This window comes from Physella acuta, unplaced genomic scaffold (genome assembly GCF_028476545.2).
Source record: "Physella acuta isolate Inbredline_101_S28 unplaced genomic scaffold, ASM2847654v3 ptg000116l, whole genome shotgun sequence".
NCBI lineage: Eukaryota > Metazoa > Mollusca > Gastropoda > Physidae > Physella > Physella acuta.
In genome coordinates, this window is record NW_026731636.1 from 394,238 (window position 1) to 413,859 (window position 19,622).

At 35.9% G+C, this 19,622-nt stretch overlaps 1 protein-coding gene across 9 annotated transcripts in view; it reads left to right on the top strand.

The window, feature by feature from the left end:
• The window catches only part of LOC131934713 (uncharacterized), a 105,334-nt gene that overhangs the window by 19,852 nt on the left and 65,860 nt on the right, over positions 1-19,622 (top strand). Inside the window, exon 1 of one of the 9 annotated variants that reach the window (XM_059290814.1) lies at positions 18,165-18,187. The exons of the other annotated variants lie outside the window; for them this stretch is intronic. The gene's annotated coding sequence lies outside the window, so the exon portion shown is untranslated. Of the gene's footprint in view, positions 1-18,164; positions 18,188-19,622 lie in introns of those variants that run through there. 9 annotated transcript variants of the gene reach the window in all.

A 19,622-nucleotide genomic window follows, 5' to 3' on the forward strand; every position in this document is an offset into this window, starting at 1 on the left:
CCCAGATGGTTTGCTGTACCCAGGTAAATAGCACTGTTTGATTGGTACGCGGTACTATTTTTTGCTAGCAGTCAATCGCTCACAACTGACCAGGAAGTATTTTATTTAAATGAATATTTCCTTCATCAGTGATTTCCATTTTTGTTACTTACGTTAGCATTTGGAAATCTATTTGACCCTGCTGTAACTCTAAAACATTCCTTCTTAATTGTTGTCATTTAATTATAACTCGTACGTTTTATTTAATATTTCTACATAAATTAAACATCACAGCGCAGTATCCTTTAATTTTTGTAAAATCAAGTGTAAAAATAAACAAGAATACCTTATTTTCTGGTCTAGATATACATTCCTACGTTAATAAACTACAAGTCATGGAAATTAACTTAATCATCATTAATCATGTGCTGCATCACGCCGTCCTATACTGTAACTAGCGACTTTAACACAATCCACCCCTCACCATGTTTACACAATCAACCCAAGAACCTCATGTTTGAGATTCCCTGTTGTGTTTCACTCGGGTCGTACTTGGCATAGTTTTTCTACGCTATCTATGTGTTGACATCACCAGAGACCTTCAGTCTGTGATAAACTTAAAACTGTCTACAAACATTGAAACTTAAACTTCAGAATGGACCCACGTATATCAATAACACAAGGTAATTCTCATTGTAAAGTAGTTTTATTGTCTCATGTGTTCACCCTTTAGCATCTGACAGTTCATGTGACCTCAGCAGATGTTGTCAGACGATTCCACATGCGCTTTTACTTTCTCTACCGTGAATTAGATCCCAATTACTTTGATTGATTCGGGCATGCTCTACTTACTTTACACGGATTTGAATCTGAGGCTTTCAGATTATTAGTTATGTGCTCTAGCTCTCCTCCGCTAGGCTATCATTCTTTTTAAAAAATAAATTGAAAAGCTTAAGAGTAGTAAAAAAAAAATCTCTAAAGCAGCTAATTAGGCTTTTAATCGTTTTTTTTTACTTTTCAAAACCTATGTCAGCTAGCCAGAAGCAGCTTACTCCACTTGACACGTACGAAAGCAGTTAATGTTTTGTCAATCTCTCTCTTAACCATTTGTGCCTGTATCACCACGTTCTTCAAATCTAACGTGTAGAAAAGTCTTACGTTGAAGATGATTTGTTCAGTTATGACTAAATTTTTACTTCAAATGTGACTGCTACAGTTTGTGGTATCAGTCACAAGGTATTTTGCATGTATACACATGTAATTGATTCCACGACAAATAATCTTTTCTTTCTTTTACTTCTTCTTCGTTTTTAATTTTTTAGTGTTGGAAGGGATCGTGCCTTATCTGCAAGAGGGTTGAACTCGAGACTTTTTAAAATTTATCATCCATGAGCTTTTGCCGACTCGACCAATTATCACAATTAAGGATACGTGTCAACTGGTTATGCGCCATTGAGGCTATTGACTCCGATTTCAGCCTGCTTTTCTTTTTGGATTTGCTTCCATAGCCTATGCCACAAAGAACAAACTATAAGGCAGCATTTGTTTGATTTTGGATTTGTCTCTCCTAGAAGGGTTGCTATCCCCAGCTAACGAGCCTCATCTACCCGAGGGCTTGAACTCGAGACTTTTCGGTTTAGCAACCATGAGCTTTACCGACTCGACCACGCGGACCCAATATTCTTTTGTCCTGATATCATTTGTCCATGAGATATTTAGTCTTGGATATATTTTTTTTTCAGATCTTTTGTCTTTGACATATTTTGCCTTGGATATTTTTATCTCAGATCTTTTGTCTATGACACATTTTGTCTTAGATATTTTTTTCTGTCATGTAAGTTCCTTTAATACGTATAACATAGAACTGGATTGTACTTACGTATTATTTACACGATTTTTCACCACTTTAATTAAATTATATATTCTTCTTTTTTCTTTTCGTTCTTAATTTAGTTTATGGTGGAGAATTTAAACAACAAGCCCAACTTCGTGTATGAGCTGGACTGTGGTCTCCAGATCTGCGGGTGCCCCATATAGTTTTTGCTTAAGTGGGGTGTATAGGGGCCAGTGTTTGGATCGCGCATGGCCATATAATGAACAGTCCAGAAGAACGTGCTCTGTATTCTCCGCGGCCATTCCACATGGGCAAGTTTCGACATATCCAATTTTAAGGTTTTTTTTATACACCTGCTGTTTTAGTCTATTGTGCCCTGTTTTGAGTCTGATGATTTGTACTCTATCTAGTGTTGATAAATCGTGTAATTAAAATCTCTACACACAAAAAAACTTTAGCATACGGACTTCTTTCAATTCTCCGACATAGTAAACTTTTACACTTGACTTTAATGGCACAGATCGCACGCCAATCTTTCCCCTTTTATACCTTACAGTTTCTCACAAGTGCCAGTGAAAACAATCGTGAAAAGCATACACAAATCAATCTAATGAATCGCTTAGGTTGTAGTTACGAAGGACTTTTGTTCTAGGACTATCTGCCACACGCCTCACCATTTCTATATTCAATGCCTTTAAAATAACAACAAAGATCATACTTTGGTCTACATACGGCGCTGTTGTTTTTCAAATGTAGTTGCGACCCATGATATCTTTAGAGAATGATAAAGTTTATTGCGTCTGTGAATTGTAGTATCTATATGGGGGCCTACTGAAAGGCTATGCTGAGGAAGGGACACCTTGTACCACTTTTCAACAGAGCTAACTTTTGGCATAATTTTACTAAAATAGTCGTTGAAATCAAATCAGCATAAAACATTCACACATGATTCACTTACATCGCAACATGAATACACATTTTATCCTAACCATGGTATAGTCAGGATCAAGAAAATGTCAACCGGGTCCAAATGATTGTGAAGATATTAAAGAATTGTTTTTTATGCATTTCTCTGTACAGCTCAGCTAAATAATATTAGCACACGAAGGAAGTTATTTAATAAAGTTTTGCTTGTATTTGTATGTTTTATTGTACATATTTAATTGTGCCTCAGAAATGAAAAATAAAAAGCATTGCAACTCGTCAATCATCCTAGCAAAACGATAAGCCTTCAAACTTCAGTACATATTAAATGTTTTAGTAAATGGCTATTTAGTTTATAATTAAATCGATAATTTTATCTCAATCTAGGTCTATAAGCCCAACGTACTGAACTGAAACATTTCCGTTTACCGGTAGTAGTACTTTTTGCTATTTCTAATTACCCTCAACAAAAATCTAGTACGTGCATTATTTGAGTTTGGTTTTTCACCCTTCAGGTTGAAACACTCCAGCTGCCTAAGAGAACCCTTTTGGAAACTTTAGCTAAAATCCCCCAAAAAATAGGTAAGAAGAAATGTAATTTGAAGTCCTTAAAAATGGTCAGGTAATTAAACAGCAGATAATATCATTATGTATTACTTTCGGACTGAAATGTGACATACCAACAAACTGTTTCAGATAATATGGCAATCTTCTATTATAAAAGTAAAGATAAAGTAATTGCACAACCAGGTGCGTTTTTTCCAGGTAAGTTACACTATACAAGATGAATATATATTTAAAGAAATCATAAATATGTGCTAGATTTAATATCTTAATGGTTTATTTTTAAAACATATTCAAATTAAATGCAAATTAACATTACACGTAACATTTCCTTGGTTATGTAAATAAAGTTTTGCTTCTTTGTTCTTGAAGGAAAGCATGATGCTGAGATGTGCTATGGAGGAGAAGCTGATCTAGACAAACATGTTACCTGCTGTAAGAAGAATCCAGGTCACAAAGGTTTTATACCTCTTAAAGATTTCAACACAAATTGTCTCCCCTCACGTTACCATGGCGACCACCTCATGTTTTAGACTATTAAAACATTGGCAGCACTAACTGTCCAGGTAAAGACTAAATTCACCAGTCAAGAGAGACCAGAGTTTTACCCAGGCACTCAAGTTCCATATCCATGTTATAAGGACAGAGGCAGTCACGTGATAAGGTTAGGGACGGGAAGGGTGTGTCGTGTGGACAAAAGAATTGAGAAGAGTGGAACTTGTCGTTGTGCTAAGTGTCAAGTCTCTGCCACACCCAGCAAAGTGTGGGGGGAGGTTAATGTGTTGACAGCCACACACGTGGTATTTGATGACAGTGAGGCGAGACAGACCAGGTGTGTTTTAGGTTTTGATGACAATCAAAGTCCAGTGGTCAGTCTTGTTGGCTGGGAGATGCTGGGTGGGGGAGACACTGAGAGAGACTGGTGTCGGTTGAGTTTTGTAACATGTAACTTAGAGTTAGTTGATGAGTTTGACAAGATTTGTCGGCGTTTTATTGATCAATGTAGGGCAGTTAGGAACAAATACAGGAGATTTTATGTTGTGGACAAGTTGACCGTTATAGTGTCACATCCTCATGGCTGTCCTAAACAGGTCTCTGTAGGACAATGGACACACAGACATAAGATTGATGACACCTGGACTAGGTACTGGTACACAATATGTACATGTCCAGGTTCCAGTGGAGCGACTGTTTATAGGCTTGGATGTGGTGGTTGGATGTCTCATCACCATCCCCACAGTGGATCAAACTCTGAAGGAAATTACAGTGGGGAATATATGTACTAATGTAACTGTTCACTCACCTCTCTACTAGATGTAAACAAATGAAATAACAGAACATTTCCCATTATTAAAATGTTTTTATAAGATTTTATTACATAACAATATCGTTAAATAGAATGATAGGTTTTTTTGCTTTTTTACTTTCTCGTATATACGAAGTATAGAGAAAGTATTGTAATCGTGCAAAAAAAAATCGAGATTTTTACAAATCTCGACGTTTTACACCTCACTGATACGGAAAAACATAATTTTGCAATCTTGTCCGTATGTCTGTGTGTGTGTGTCTGTGTGTCTGTCTGTCCGTGTGTAAACACGATAAATTGAGTACCGTTACAGCTAGGTTGATGAAATTTCATATATAAGTATTTTATCAAAATCGTAGATCCGTATCAACTTTTGAGCGATTTCGGTAACCGGAAGTGGTACTTTTTCTACTTTGAATTTTTCAAAAGCCTATAACTTGAGTACTATTTCAGATAGATAAATGAAATTTCACATGTAAGTAAAAGATCTAATTTTCTACCTTCTATTAAATTTTGAGTAATTTCCGTTGACTGGAAGTAGTAATTTACGCTACTTCCGATTTCTCAAAAAACTAATGTAAATTTTAAAAGTACTAATAATATTGAGCACTATTATGCGCTTTTTTATTTCGCGTTCACTTGGTGTGCAATTAATTTGTCTACGAGATTTTATTCTATTTTTAAAACTTTAAGTATTTAAAATGGATTAAAAATCATGTCTATAGCCCGAGTTCCCATCCCCTGTTATTTTATATAAGAATATTCGAGAAAGTTTAGGGGAGATCACTCCCGGTTTATTTTAAACAATTTTTAATTTCTTTCTTTTTTGTGCCATTTTTAATCTTAGAGTTTTTGTTTTTTTTCAAATGTAAATATTTTGACCTTTATGAATGTGTGCAAATTGTTGTCCTATAAAAATGTTAATTTAGATGCTTAGGTCTAGATGGTCCTATCAGTAATCTTCACAAATTGTACATAAACAGAAACAAAATTCTAAAAGGAAAAAATCGTTGTCCTTTTTCCACTTTAATTATTATTGGGTTTTGTCTTTCATGAACAATTCTAACACGATTTCAAGATCAAGTCAAACGGTCAGGACGGAATGAAACTTTTTTGAATACCTTTATCAATAAATTTTTAATTTAAAAAGTAGAAGATTAGTACTCCGCCCAGAAAGAGTGCTCGAGATTCATCGATGTTTCCCTTTCGTGAACAAGATACATGTTACAGGTGAAGTAGAGTTGTATGGTTCATTGATCTCGGCGAAAGAGCGAATGATGTTGTTAGCGCTATGTCTTTGTTTCTCTAGCTTGAGCCCAGTGTTTCTTCCAGACTTTTTTCTCCGGGGGGGGGGGGGGGCACTTGAAATGTTTGGTGGGGGGGGGGGGTAGACTTTCTTCGGGGGGGGGGGGGGGTGCGGACACTGTTAAAAGTATATTTTTTTCTATATAAATTTTATAAATTTCATTTCGTTCGGGGGGGGGGGGGGGGGGGGAGGGCAGTAAAAAAATTTTCGGTGGGGGGGGGGGGGGGGCGGGGAGGGGGAAGAGCCCCCCTGAAGGGATGCCTGGAAGAAATGCTGCTTGATCCTGGTGCTCATTAGATAAGAGCCTGTGATCTGAAAACGTGACTTTCGTATTAGCAGTCTTAAGCCATCACCATTGACTATTTTATTTTACTCCATCATTGTTTCTAAGTGTATAATTATGTAGCCTATTCTGTACCAATCAAAATGATATTGGTAGAGAGCGTACCAAATCAAGTAAACGTTAAAATTGTGGCAATGTAGCCTGGCTTACTTGTATAGAATGTAATATCACTGCATCGGCATCATCGAAGCTAGTCACGTTATTCAAACAATATAATTCCACCTTTAAAAAGCTGTTCATATTTTATTAAAAATTTGAATAATTCAATATTTCGATATTATTTTTTGTCTCTCTGACCCTTAGGGTTTACGGCCGGCAAAGAAAAATATGTAGTATATAATAATGTATAGTTTACTTTTCCGTGGCTGATCATATCAATAGGTAAGGTCTAACGCCAGGAGAGCTAAGTCAGGACAGGACAAAGTTATATAGCAGGTAACTGATATGTGAAACTACGTCACGGACTTGATTATTTTAAGTCATATAGATATTCGACTATTCAATTGCCCTGTACGCTAAAACATGGGTAGTGTGAAAGCGTTCATGGGAGTGGTTGTGGAACTTTGTAGCACCAATATAGACACACCAAACATAAAACGCTTGAGTTAAGTTCAGTTTAATCTGATCTATTTACCTGTTCATAGTCACAATCAAGCTACCTGTCACTTTCAATCGTGACGTCGAACTGCCATCCAAATTAACCGCTATACGGCTTTGTCCTCTCGCTTCTAACACACTAGTCACTCGGCCAGTCGCTTCCCTTGTTACCCTCGTTCACTCCGTAATACATACTTGTCAACACACCCACCTCGCGCTACAATACCGCGGTGTACAAACTCAGGCCCAGTGACCCATCCCACGCACACACCTTTCATACACAACGCTGTTGCAAATAACTGTAATAGTGAAGTTCTTCTTCTCTTTTTTTGTGACACCATTACGACTTTTCATCATGATATAATTTAACATTGAATAAGCAATATAAAAATGGCAATGCATGTATCCCAACTTCTAAAACAGTCACATCTGTGTAATAAAGTAATATCTAAGTAAGTCATAAACTAGCTTCACTATTGGTTAACTGGGTAGTGAATGTCTGACATTGAGCTAATTTAAATCTATTTCTAAATTATGCAAAGTGACTGTTGGAAACTAATAAAGGGGTTGGTTGTAGTTAGGGTATACAACCTATAAAGCAGACAACATGTCTGCCGATAACGTTGGCTCGTAAAATTGGATGGTAGCTTCATCAATGTGGGTGTAGGTGGGTGGAGCCTCAGATGCATCTTTTGCGTTGGCCAAATTGGGCTTCACAGTTCTGAGTCTGGTCAGGTACGCAGTAAGTGAGAGTGTGGGTGGTTGGGGGCGGTAAGTCCGATTCAGTCTGCATGGGGCGAGAAGTAGATTTTGAAGAAAAAAAAGATAATTCAGAATCTATCAGATGAACATATGCACTTTGTAGTATTGTGTCAGTCAGTTGAGAACCAAGAGGATTTTTTCTCTTGTAGGTATATATTCGATCTATTGTCAAAGGCGAACACTTCAGGTTTACAGACAAGGATTGAAATTGTGGGTCTTTGAGCTAGAGAGGCATCTTTTTTATTAACGTTCATTGTAGTGTAGCACCCCTTTAGAATATTCTCCCTTAAAAAGTAAAATAGAATATAATTTTGTTCCATTTCACTATTTGCTGACCACCGTGGAGGTGATTATTTTAAAATATGTTTTAAAATATATTTTTCACAGATTAGTTCTTACTTATCTATAACAAAATTATTATCACATTCTAAAATTGTTGCCAAAAATGTGTATTATCTATCATATATATATATATATATATATATATATATATATATATATATATATATATATATATATATATATATATATATACATATATCATGTAAGAGATAATGTACATACTTAATGAGATATAACATGAATTGGAGAACTATGGCAACATATTGCTACAAAGACTGCTGAATCAGCCTCTGTAGCCAAATGTCTGCACTAAATCAATTTTTCCAGTTATTTTGCAATGTATTTAGCTGCATACAAAGAATAAATAAATACTCCTAGAAATGATTCCCTACTAAATTACTTTGTTGAGAAGACAATTATGTTAATATGTTAAAAATTAGATTTCTTATTTGATGAATGGAAAATACATTATTTATATATATGTGAAAAGCTTGTTTAGATTCATTTTATTCTGTTCCGATATTTTTCAACATCAAGAATAACATAATGTTATTAAAAGAAGTAGCGGATAAAGACTTTATTCTCCTATTATTGTTTTTGTAATAGCAGAATAAAGTTTTAAAAAATAAAGTAGTCTGTAAAAGTTTTTAAAAAAATGCAAGCAAAGCATCATAAAATTGAAATCAGTAAAAGCTGTATAATTTACATAAGTGTTATGTAATAGAATCTATCTTGCAACATAATTACAACATCATAATTGGTTGGGGAGAATTCAATTATATCACGCCTTGAACTGTTAGAAGTAATATAATACCTGCCAGGATTGTAATTGCTTTAGCCAGGATGGTAATTGCTGTATCCGCGCCTCGCATGTCTTCCATTCTATTTAACAAATGCAGCGTTGAATATTCTTCATAGAAGGTTTCTCCATACCGACTGACTATCGAAGCAGTGAGTTTAAAATCCATACTAAATATTTGTGTTTTAGCTTATAACATTACTGTCTCGTTTATGGTTGTGTTTTATATATAGACTAGCGTAATCGTCGCGCGTTCGGGCGATTTAGTTCTACAAATCACAGTGAGAAAACATATTTTGTGAAGGGTTTATAAACGCCTTACCAAACGGTTATCATTAGGTGCATGACTTATGTATTGTTTTCTAAAACTAAGTTGTTTAAGTGTAAACAGCGCCAGCGCTATAGTTGATCTTAGCTGTTGATGTGCGGGTTTGTCGTAGGCTTACTATCGCTCAGGACGTGGGGATGCTGTAAGCATGCCTTAAAATGTAAGTTAATTACCATAAGTAAATGTGATTTGCCAGGGATGTGGCTGGATGCTGTCGGCAGCCACCGGTTACACTACGACAGGGGCGTCCGGTGCTATGGCTATGGCTATGGCTATGGCTATGGCTATGGCTATGGCTATGGCTATGGCTATGGCTATGGCTATGGCTATGGCTATGGCTATGGCTATGGCTATGGCTATGGCTATGGCTATGGCTATGGCTATGGCTATGGCTATGGCTATGGCTATGGCTATGGCTATGGCTATGGCTATGGCTATGGCTATGGCTATGGCTATGGCTATGGCTATGGCTATGGCTATGGCTATGGCTACGGCTATGGCTACGGCTATGGCTACGGCTACGGCTACGGCTACGGCTACGGCTACGGCTACGGCTACGGCTACGGCTACGGCTACGGCTACGGCTACGGCTATGGCTATGGCTTTGGCTACGGCTACGGCACGAGGCCATAACTTGAAAATGACTAAGCCCATAACCATGATCGGTACTAGGACTAATACGGTTATTATTATACTAATATAATACGGCCCCTAGTTCGGTTTAATCATCAAACGTTGGGATCGACGAACGTGTGCGTCATAGAGCTCACAAGGTACCGAATCACTCGATGTAGTCAACGATTGTAGTATACCGCGATACCTAAAGGGTATTGCCGTCTTTAAAACTACCATAGTTGCCATAGTTACATAAGTAATACACATAATGCAACTGCAATTACCCAGTAAATTTTAAGTACTGGAATGAGGTATCAAATACGCAGTCAACAAATTTGATACCCTTAAAAATTTTTATCTATTGGACGAAAACATGGGCAGCAAAGCTCACACGACAACTTCCCAAAAGTTCATGGGATCGGATGGAAGGTGTAGTCAAAATATAAAGGTTAACTTGAGTCTGTGTCTCTGTATGTGGCCGAACGGACGTACTCGTGCAAGACATGCATATAGTAAAAAATATTGACTTGATAGATGATTTGTAATATTTTTAAAGATTTTTTTAATTTTAATTTTATTTTTAATTTTAATAAAAACTGACATGTTGAAAACACAATATTAATCAATTTCAAAATGAATTTTCAATATATAAGTTATTGTTTTAATTGACATAAAGTGCAAAGAGCAAAATCATATTAAATTATTACCCTTAACAAATATTATATTTATTGATGAAAGATCATACAAATGTTATCTCTTATAGCAATAATCTCACTCGATAGATGTCAACTCAAAATTATATAAGAAAAAAAAAACTTTATTTTAGTTTGTTTTCATGTAGGAAAAAAATATATGCATACCATGAATTGAAAATTTGCAATATGGTAGGTTTGGCACAGTTAATTAAAATACTACATTTTTATTTATATTATACTTTGAATGTACATTGCATACTAAAAAGGGTTCGATTTTTCAGACCTTGCAGAATTCTGACCAGTAGCTCTTTCAAAAATTGGTCGTGACATATGTTTAATATACAATGAAATATAAGTAGTTTAAATATGATTGCTATAAGTTCATAAATAAAAACGCCCATGCGATCTAAAATGTATCGAACATTTTTAAATGGCTGAGATTTTTTTGGGGTTTTCATTAGAACCGAAATTGTTTGCAACTCGTTTGTTTTGCTATTTAATACGTACTTTCATATATCAAACATGTTAAAAGTATTCAGAAGGCTTTAAATCTTAAATTTAAAAAGATAGAAATGACCTAAGCATATCCCTATAAGGTAAGTCAGACACTCTTCAGACATCCATACTGAAACTTTCGAGTTAGCAGTTGTACACACACACCCTCTGCTGTTCGTCCCAAAAGCCCTAACTATACCACATTTGTTATCTATAATCTCCTAAAATTTTATAACGTTAGAACATCAAGTGTTAAATAATTATTTTTCATTTTATTATCTTGTTTACAACAAATGTTTACAGTTGAGTGTAGGTCTACATTCAGCGTTTGAAAGTGAAAGCAATAATTTTGTGAAGTGCGCAACACTTGTTCTCATGTTGGTATTTTACAGGTCACAGAAATGTTTCAACAATTACTTTTATGGTTTCCTGTGGTCTTGTCACTAGCAGCAGCTAAAACATGCACCAACTTGCCTCCTGGGCTGTCAAAAATAACCAAAGGTGTTGATATCTCGAGACTTGATCTTTTGCCACTTGACTTTGCCGATGACGATGGGTTCTTGAGTCCAATCTTTTAATTGACATGTGACCAAGGCAAGCAATGGCAGAGCCCTAAAGGCGAAACGTATGATATGCCTGATCAGGTATGTCATACAAAAAACTGTTATAGTAAAAAAAATCGTATTTAATTAAGCATAATTTGAAAGTGCCGTATATTATATGTAAGCCCTGACAGGATGGATAACTAATACCTGCCTTCCTAGGCTTATCTAAATAAACTGTCCGGTCAGTGCAAACATGGTAAAACCCACGTCGGTTAAACCCTAACTTTAGTCTTATGCTAAAAATAAAACAAAAAAGGCTAATAATTTATACAATGTATTTCATAAAAAATCTTGAAAAGATGTAAATAAGATCTAGACAAAACAATACACAACTAAACACCCCATCAGACTACAATCCCGAAAAGAGAACAAATATAAAAAAAATCATATACAATGTTAAATGGTTAAATACAAGGCATTAAAATGACACCATTGAAAATAAAATGGATATTGCACAAATTGAACCTTCCAATAAAGGAAGACAAAATTTAAATTAACCATCAGCAAGTAGTTCACAAAGAAAAAACTCAAAAAAATAACCTGGAATGTAACTACCAGGACACTGAGCAATAAAGTACTAGCTCAAATGACACAGTTATCAGCCTCACCATCAAAGCTATTTTTTAAGATCTTCGCATCATAATTCATTACATACGGTATGATAAGTTTTTTAAACTATTATTTTGTATTTGTTTAAAAATTGCAGACTTCTTGAATCACAAAATGAATAAGAGACAGCATTCGTTTTATTTTGTCCCCAAAAATGTAATGATTGTGTAACTCTCAGCAAACCTAGCTGATTCCCTTAATAATTACTGAATAGTTAAAATTATAAACAGCTATTTTTAAATAATATAATAATCAGCTTTCCATTTCGTCTTAAAAATTAAATAAGTTATTATACATTAGAAATGTAAAACAAAAGCTATTTACCCTGAATTTAAAAATAATTATTCAAATATTCTTAGCTACCTCATTTCATGTTATTTTTATTTTAACCAGATTTGGCAAATCAATTCTGTTCCCGGTGGATTCTTGTCATCTGAAGTCAGCACCTACACTTCCTACAGTGCAATCAGAGAAGCCATGGGTGTTGATGCTGGTCTAGATGTTAATGCCGGAGAATTTGCTTTCTCAGCAAGTTCTTCCTACAAAAAGATGCAGAGCTCCATCACAAACGATTCTAGATACTTGTCTGAAGTCACGTCGTTTGCCGGGGCAACTTATGTAAATGTCAACCCACCTGAAAATTTGACGTTAGACAACTATCCCGAAACCTACATTGATACAACCCTCACCGGGACATATGAAAGTAATCCTAGCGCTTACAACAGTTTTATTGAAATGTACGGTACGCATTACTTTTCAACAGGAAGATTTGGTGGTTATATACGAATGCTCTTAGAAACGACGAAAGACTATTTTTCAACCACAGACGAAGTCGACATCGAGGCTAAAGCTAAAGCGTCCTACATGCAAGTAGTTTCTGTAAGTACCGGAGTTTCAACCTCCAATGCAAACGTTGACGAAACGTTTGAATCAAAATCTAAGATAACAATAAAATACTATGGCGGTGACACGAATCTTCCCAACGCAGAGAATGGTTTTTCACTGTGGCAGCCAACTGTAGAAAAAGATCCTTGGCTTTACTCTGGCAAGTTGAAGCCCATCAGTGACTTGATCGAAAACGAAACAAAGAGGGCATCCATGGAAACGGCCGTCAAAAACTATTTGATTAGAAGCTACCTTGGAGAACTGGAGTCTCTCATCTATGCAGCTAGAATCAAGTCTGATAATAGCATAATCAATACATTTTTGGGCCAACTCAACAATTTAAAGAACAGCAAAGAAGTCAGTGAAAGTGCTGTTGATTCATTATCTGGCGATATTGAGGAATACCTTAGTGTTCCTAATTGGTTTGTATCGACAACAAAATTATGTATGCGTTGGTCAGGAACATTTGACTGGTTCCAATGCGGCGGGGGCGGCGTTACTCCTCAAGAACTTTGTGCTGACGTCAATCAAATGACCCCTACATACAAAGACTGGACGGATTGGAGGTGGGGAGGCTGTAAGATGCAATGGGCGATCTTCACAAATTGGACCAACCCCCCTGCATGGCTGAATCAAGTAAAGATATGCTTTCAGTGGTATGCAGAAGACGATATTTACCAATGCGGAGGAGATGCTGGTGAGTTATACTGCACTCCGATAAACCAATACACTCCAGAGTATTTTGATGACACAGGCAGTCGCAATGGTGGATGCCAAATGCGATGGTTGATTCAAGTCCCTGGCGACGCACCATACTGGATGAAAGCCGTACAGATGTGCTATGAATGGACAGCAGAAGGAGACGCTACACAATGTGGTGGTGACGCTCCATCACACCAGTGCGTCATCGCCAACGATTGGACCCAGTACTATCGGGATCAGACTGACGACCGATGGGGAGGCTGCGATATGAAGTGGGGCTTGAAGACGTCATTCTAACTCCAAGACAACATGTTTGACTTTCTAATTTTATTCAGACCTGCGTTTTCTTCCTAAAGCCTGAACCAGTTGTGGTTACCTTTCAACTTAGCAAAATAAAGAAAACTAAATATTGAATTTTTGAAATGTATATGTGTCACAAACACACACACACACGTACGCATACGCAAACACGCACACACACAGACACACCCACACACACACACAGCCAAACTTACAACATTTAATTTTAAGAACTTTGTCATTAAAATACACGTCACCTACATACACACGCACGCACATACACATACACACCTGCTCGCATGCACACACACTATGATGATACTTTACAGTACACATCACGGTAGTCCAAACACGACATCAGTTGCCACTCTCATCATAGACTGTTGTACATTCTACAAAATAACTGGTTAAGTAGTGTTTTAGAAACAATAATCAATGACGATATTTTATTATTACAAGAATCTTTAATTCAAGTTTCATACACAATTCATTATCATTGTTTTGCATTACTGGATATTACTCGTTAACTCCTCAATTCACAACCATGAACTTGACATCTATCGAGATATCCCACAAAGCAAATCAAACTACATCCACAATCTGATAAATAAAAACTGTATCACCTTAGTCGACTACCTAGAGAGAAAGCAACAGACCAATGACCAAAACGCCCTTGTTGATCTAGAGAAAACATCAATAGTCGCCAAAAGTGATTTAGCACTATGCTTCTGGGTTTTTTCCAAGTTCCACGAAAATCAAAGCTCATAAAACATATTTATAATTTTAAACCTAAAAACCAAAGCATTATAACGAAACATCTTGATTACAGTCAGTAGGCCTATTTGTAGTTCATAATTCATCTTTATCAGCTTTACGAATAGATCTGACATGATAATCCATTACATGAAAATGGCAAAGAAACTTGAGAACCCTATGTGATTGTCTATATAAAAAGTGACGTTGAATAGAATTCGCAATATCAAATTTTTACATAAGCGTTGAAAGCGTTTATAAGTTTTATAGAAACAACAACTGCTTTTGTTCACAAAAAGAAATCAGGTGCTGACAATTTGCAATACGTCGAAAGTGATATGGCGTAATTGTATTTATCACTGTTTACGATCCATCGATATGACCTACCAATATTGAAATTCCCGCCAGCGGAGATAGTCGTCAACAGGAACCAGCCGGATGGTCGTGTCCTTTACGTTTCCTCTGGGACTGGTTTTCAAGTTAATTCTTACGAATAGCTACAAGATATGAAATGCCTTGAAAATTAAAAAAAAAAATAACGTATTTGCATTCTTCCATAAAAAAATGTGTGGCTAAAAAACGTCTTGAATGACAATAACAGTCACGTTGTCTGTCTTGATGGCTGGGAGGTGAAAGGTAAGGCAGATAATCAGAGAGACTGGTGTGAATTGAGTTTTGTAACATGTGACTTAAAGATGGTTGATGAACTGTACATGTTATGGCGACGCTTTGATGATTTATGTGTGGAAGTAAGGAACAAATACAGGAGATTTGTTGATGTGGACAAATTGACCGTTATAGTGTCACATCCACATGGCTGCCCTAAACAAGTCTCTGTAGGAGAATGGACACACAAACGTGAGAGGGATGGCTGGACAAGGTACTGGTACACAACATGTACATGTCTAGGCTCCAGTGGAGCCACTGTCTACAGGCTGGGAGAGGACGGGTGGTTTCAACATCCCCACAGTGGATCAAACTCTGAAGGAAACTATAGTGGGGAGTATATGGACTGGATGTAACTGGTAGTTATCAACCCTTATCTACGCAGTGTAAACAAATAAAAGGAGCAGCTTCTGCCTTATTTAAACTGTTTGTGCTAAAACTTGCATGACTTATCAAATATGTTATTACCTTTCAACGATTAAAACGAACGCATTGGTTCTTTATACTGATTAACCGTTATAACTTGCTACATACTTGGTCGATAGTTGGCAATTTTCTTTTTAAAACTTTCAGAAAATTTTCCGTAACACCTGTAGGCAAAAAAAAATGGTTAAATGGCTAACTATATATCATTATACGATGAATTGTAAAATTCTATATTAAATTTGATCTTGCTTTTATTTATTCACCTAACCATTTACACAATAAAAATGTAAGGCTTAAAAGAAAACAGTTATGTTTATTTGTTACTTTCATTATATTTCTATCATTAGTATGTTGTATAATTGTAAAATGTTTGTTTACATCTTGTCTTGTAGTATATAGTATTATATTTTGTCGATATTTTAAGCATTCTTAAACCAACTTTACAATTTAGCTCAATTGTTTAATATTTATAGATAACTGTTTAGTATTAATCAATTTTAATAACGTGCAGTTCTAATAAACTGAACGCAAAAGACAATGACGACACATTTTACATGTTTAAACTACGAAAAATGCACAATACCAATGACATCGTCTTCCAATTTTAGAATATGAAATAATGAATTATTTAATTCCAATTTGAATTTGATGTATATATCCACTATTAATTTGTAAAATAATTCAAACTACAAGATACACAAAAACAGCTCATAGATCCGTATGTGACTACAATTATATTTCATTGTAATAAAATCTGTAAAAAAATCTTAATGTAAAATTGAATTATCACACAATCGTTTGAAGATTAAAAATTTGGCGATTGAAAATTTTAGTATCGAGATCGATATTTAATAAGAAATCGAGTGCTTGCTTTTAATAAAAGTCATCATTACAAAATGCACAATTAATGAAAATTGCAAAAATTAGTATAGTGTTTTTATAATTCATTTTATGCCTGGCATTTGTGTAACCAATAAGCTTTATTTGAAAAAAAAATCTAATATATGATGACAATTTGGCGAGAAAAGTAGTTTTAAATCCTTGACAGACTTTTGAAATTCTCAAAACCTACCCCGGATAAATGTGTTTCCATACAGGCAATTCCCTCGTATCATAAAACATGGCTACATGTATAATTGTTTTAAATTCCGACATAATCTGTTAACAGTGCTTAGGTAGAATCAAGGTTTTTTAAGACTCTTTCAATATTATATAATATATTGTATTGTCAATAATTACATGTAATTATTATGTTGTAATATATTATCCATTTTTTGCAGTTGTCTTAAGTTTAGTTACAATAATACGTGTTTAGTTTTATTTTTGCTGTCTGTCGCCGCATAGTATTATGATGTATTATAACTATTGAATCATGATTATCGCGTAAAATAGACAGGTGCATGTCTGAAATATTAAGTATAGAATATTAATTTAAAAACTGCAAAAATGCAACAACGTATTTTCTGAACTTTATTTTTCTCACTCTCTGCCACTTATTGTGACAGAAATCAAATCCCTCTCCCCCTCACTCACTAAGCCTTATGTGACAGAAATTGAAGTTATTTTTACTTATTTATATATATATATATATATATATATATATATATATATATATATATATATATATATATATATATATATATATATGTGTGTGTGTGTGTGTAAATGAGTAATTAGTTTAAGAAAATATTTGGCTACACTGATCATTTTAGAAGATATGTTTGGACATTTACGAAAACACGTGAGTTGTGGGTGATTAGTTCAAGACATATCAGCTGATTGCCTCAAATAACTTGCGACAATTACAAGCGTTTCTTTAAAATACCTTACAAAAGCCCCTAAATGTTAAGGGGTCAGAAAATACATCCTACTTTCGTAAGACATACACCTAAAGCTGCGTATGTGCGATTGCTGGCAAACACGAGAAAAATGATAATTTTTCTAGATAAACAAATTTAAGACATTTAGCATCACCTAGGACAGTGTGTCATGTGTGGTTAATTAAACATTTCTTTGATTGCATGGGGTTAAAATACTAAAGGTGATTGGAAGGTCTAACACGTGGATAGCCTTAAATAGAGGACTAAAAATGTTGTAACTATTTTTTCGTACAATATGATATTTTAATGCCCAAACTTTGATATCAATATGCGAAGAAGTTATACAGCGATACTTGCCAACGTGGACACACTCTTACTCTCCCAAACACGCACACACACACACACACCACATTCCCATACACAAGCAATAGCGGGAAAATCAGAAACCCGGGACATTTCATAGGTTATAAATAGAATTTCGTAGTACCTGACGGGACGGCCATTTTGAAAACATTTTTATTCGCAGCTGAAGGTAGAGTTTAAGTTTGTTGTTGATGTCTTACTTTATAATTCTTTATAATAAAGGTCTATATTTATAGCTGTATTAATTGGGATCATTGTATTAAAATCACAACTGAAACCAAATTAAAGAAATTAAGAACAGTTATTTTCTAAGTGGTTAATCTATATTAAGTCACGTTAAGACCAGTGCTTCTTCCAGACTTTTTCCTCCGGGGCACTTGAAATTTTCGGGGGGGGGGGGGGGGGGGGCGGTAGTTTTTCTTCGGGTGGGGGGGGGGGCGAACTTTGTTAAAAGTATATTTTTTCTATATAAATTATATAAATTTCATTTATCCCCCCGGATAAAAAAGTCTGGAAGAAACACTGCTCAGTTCCCGTCCCATAGAGTGTCGAAGGTGAACGGCTGCGGTAGAATAGCACAACACGTCACCACCCGTCCCCTCCCCGTTATCTGTCCTTGGAGGGGAAGTGTGTGTCTTGTAGTGTTATTGTACTTCATTCAGCAGGGGAAGTTGGTGTCTTGTTGTGTTATTGTACTTCATTCAGCAGGGGCAGTGGGTGTCTTGTAGTGTTATTGTACTTCATTCAGCAGGGGAAGTGGGTGTCTTGTTGTGTTATTGTACTTCATTCAGCAGGGGAAGTGGGTGTCTTGTAGTGTTATTGTACTTCATTCAGCAGGGGAAGTGGGTGTCTTGTTGTGTTATTGTACTTCATTCAGCAGGGGCAGTGGGTGTCTTGTAGTGTTATTGTACTTCATTCAGCAGGGGAAGTGGGTGTCTTGTTGTGTTATTGTACTTCATTCAGCAGGGGAAGTGGGTGTCTTGTAGTGTTATTGTACTTCATTCAGCAGGGGAAGTGGGTGTCTTGTTGTGTTATTGTACTTCATTCAGCAGGGGAAGTGTGTGTCTTGTAGTGTTATTGTACTTCATTCAGCAGGGGAAGTGGGTGTCTTGTTGTGTTATCGTACTTCATTCAGCAGGGGAAGTGTGTGTCTTGTTGTGTTATTGTACTTCATTCAGCAGGGGAAGTGGGTGTCTTGTTGTGTTATTGTACTTCATTCAGCAGGGGAAGTGTGTGTCTTGTTGTGTTATTGTACTTCATTCAGCAGGGGTAGTGTGTGTCTTGTTGTGTTATTGTACTTTATTCAGCAGGGGAAGTGGGTGTCTTGTAGTGTTATTGTACTTCATTCAGCAGGGGAAGTGGGTGTCTTGTAGTGTTATTGTACTTTATTCAGCAGCTTATATGCGACCATTGAAGGGGTAGGACTTGACACAATTATGTGGTCATCACTGAATTTGCAACAGACTTACTGATAGCGAAAGTAATGGCGTTGAAATGTACGGCCAGTTTTACCAGTATCTCTGATCTAAGTGGTAAAGTTTTAGTATGAGACGTTACTTGTTAGTGAATATTTGTACTTTAACCACGTGACCACCTCGCATGTA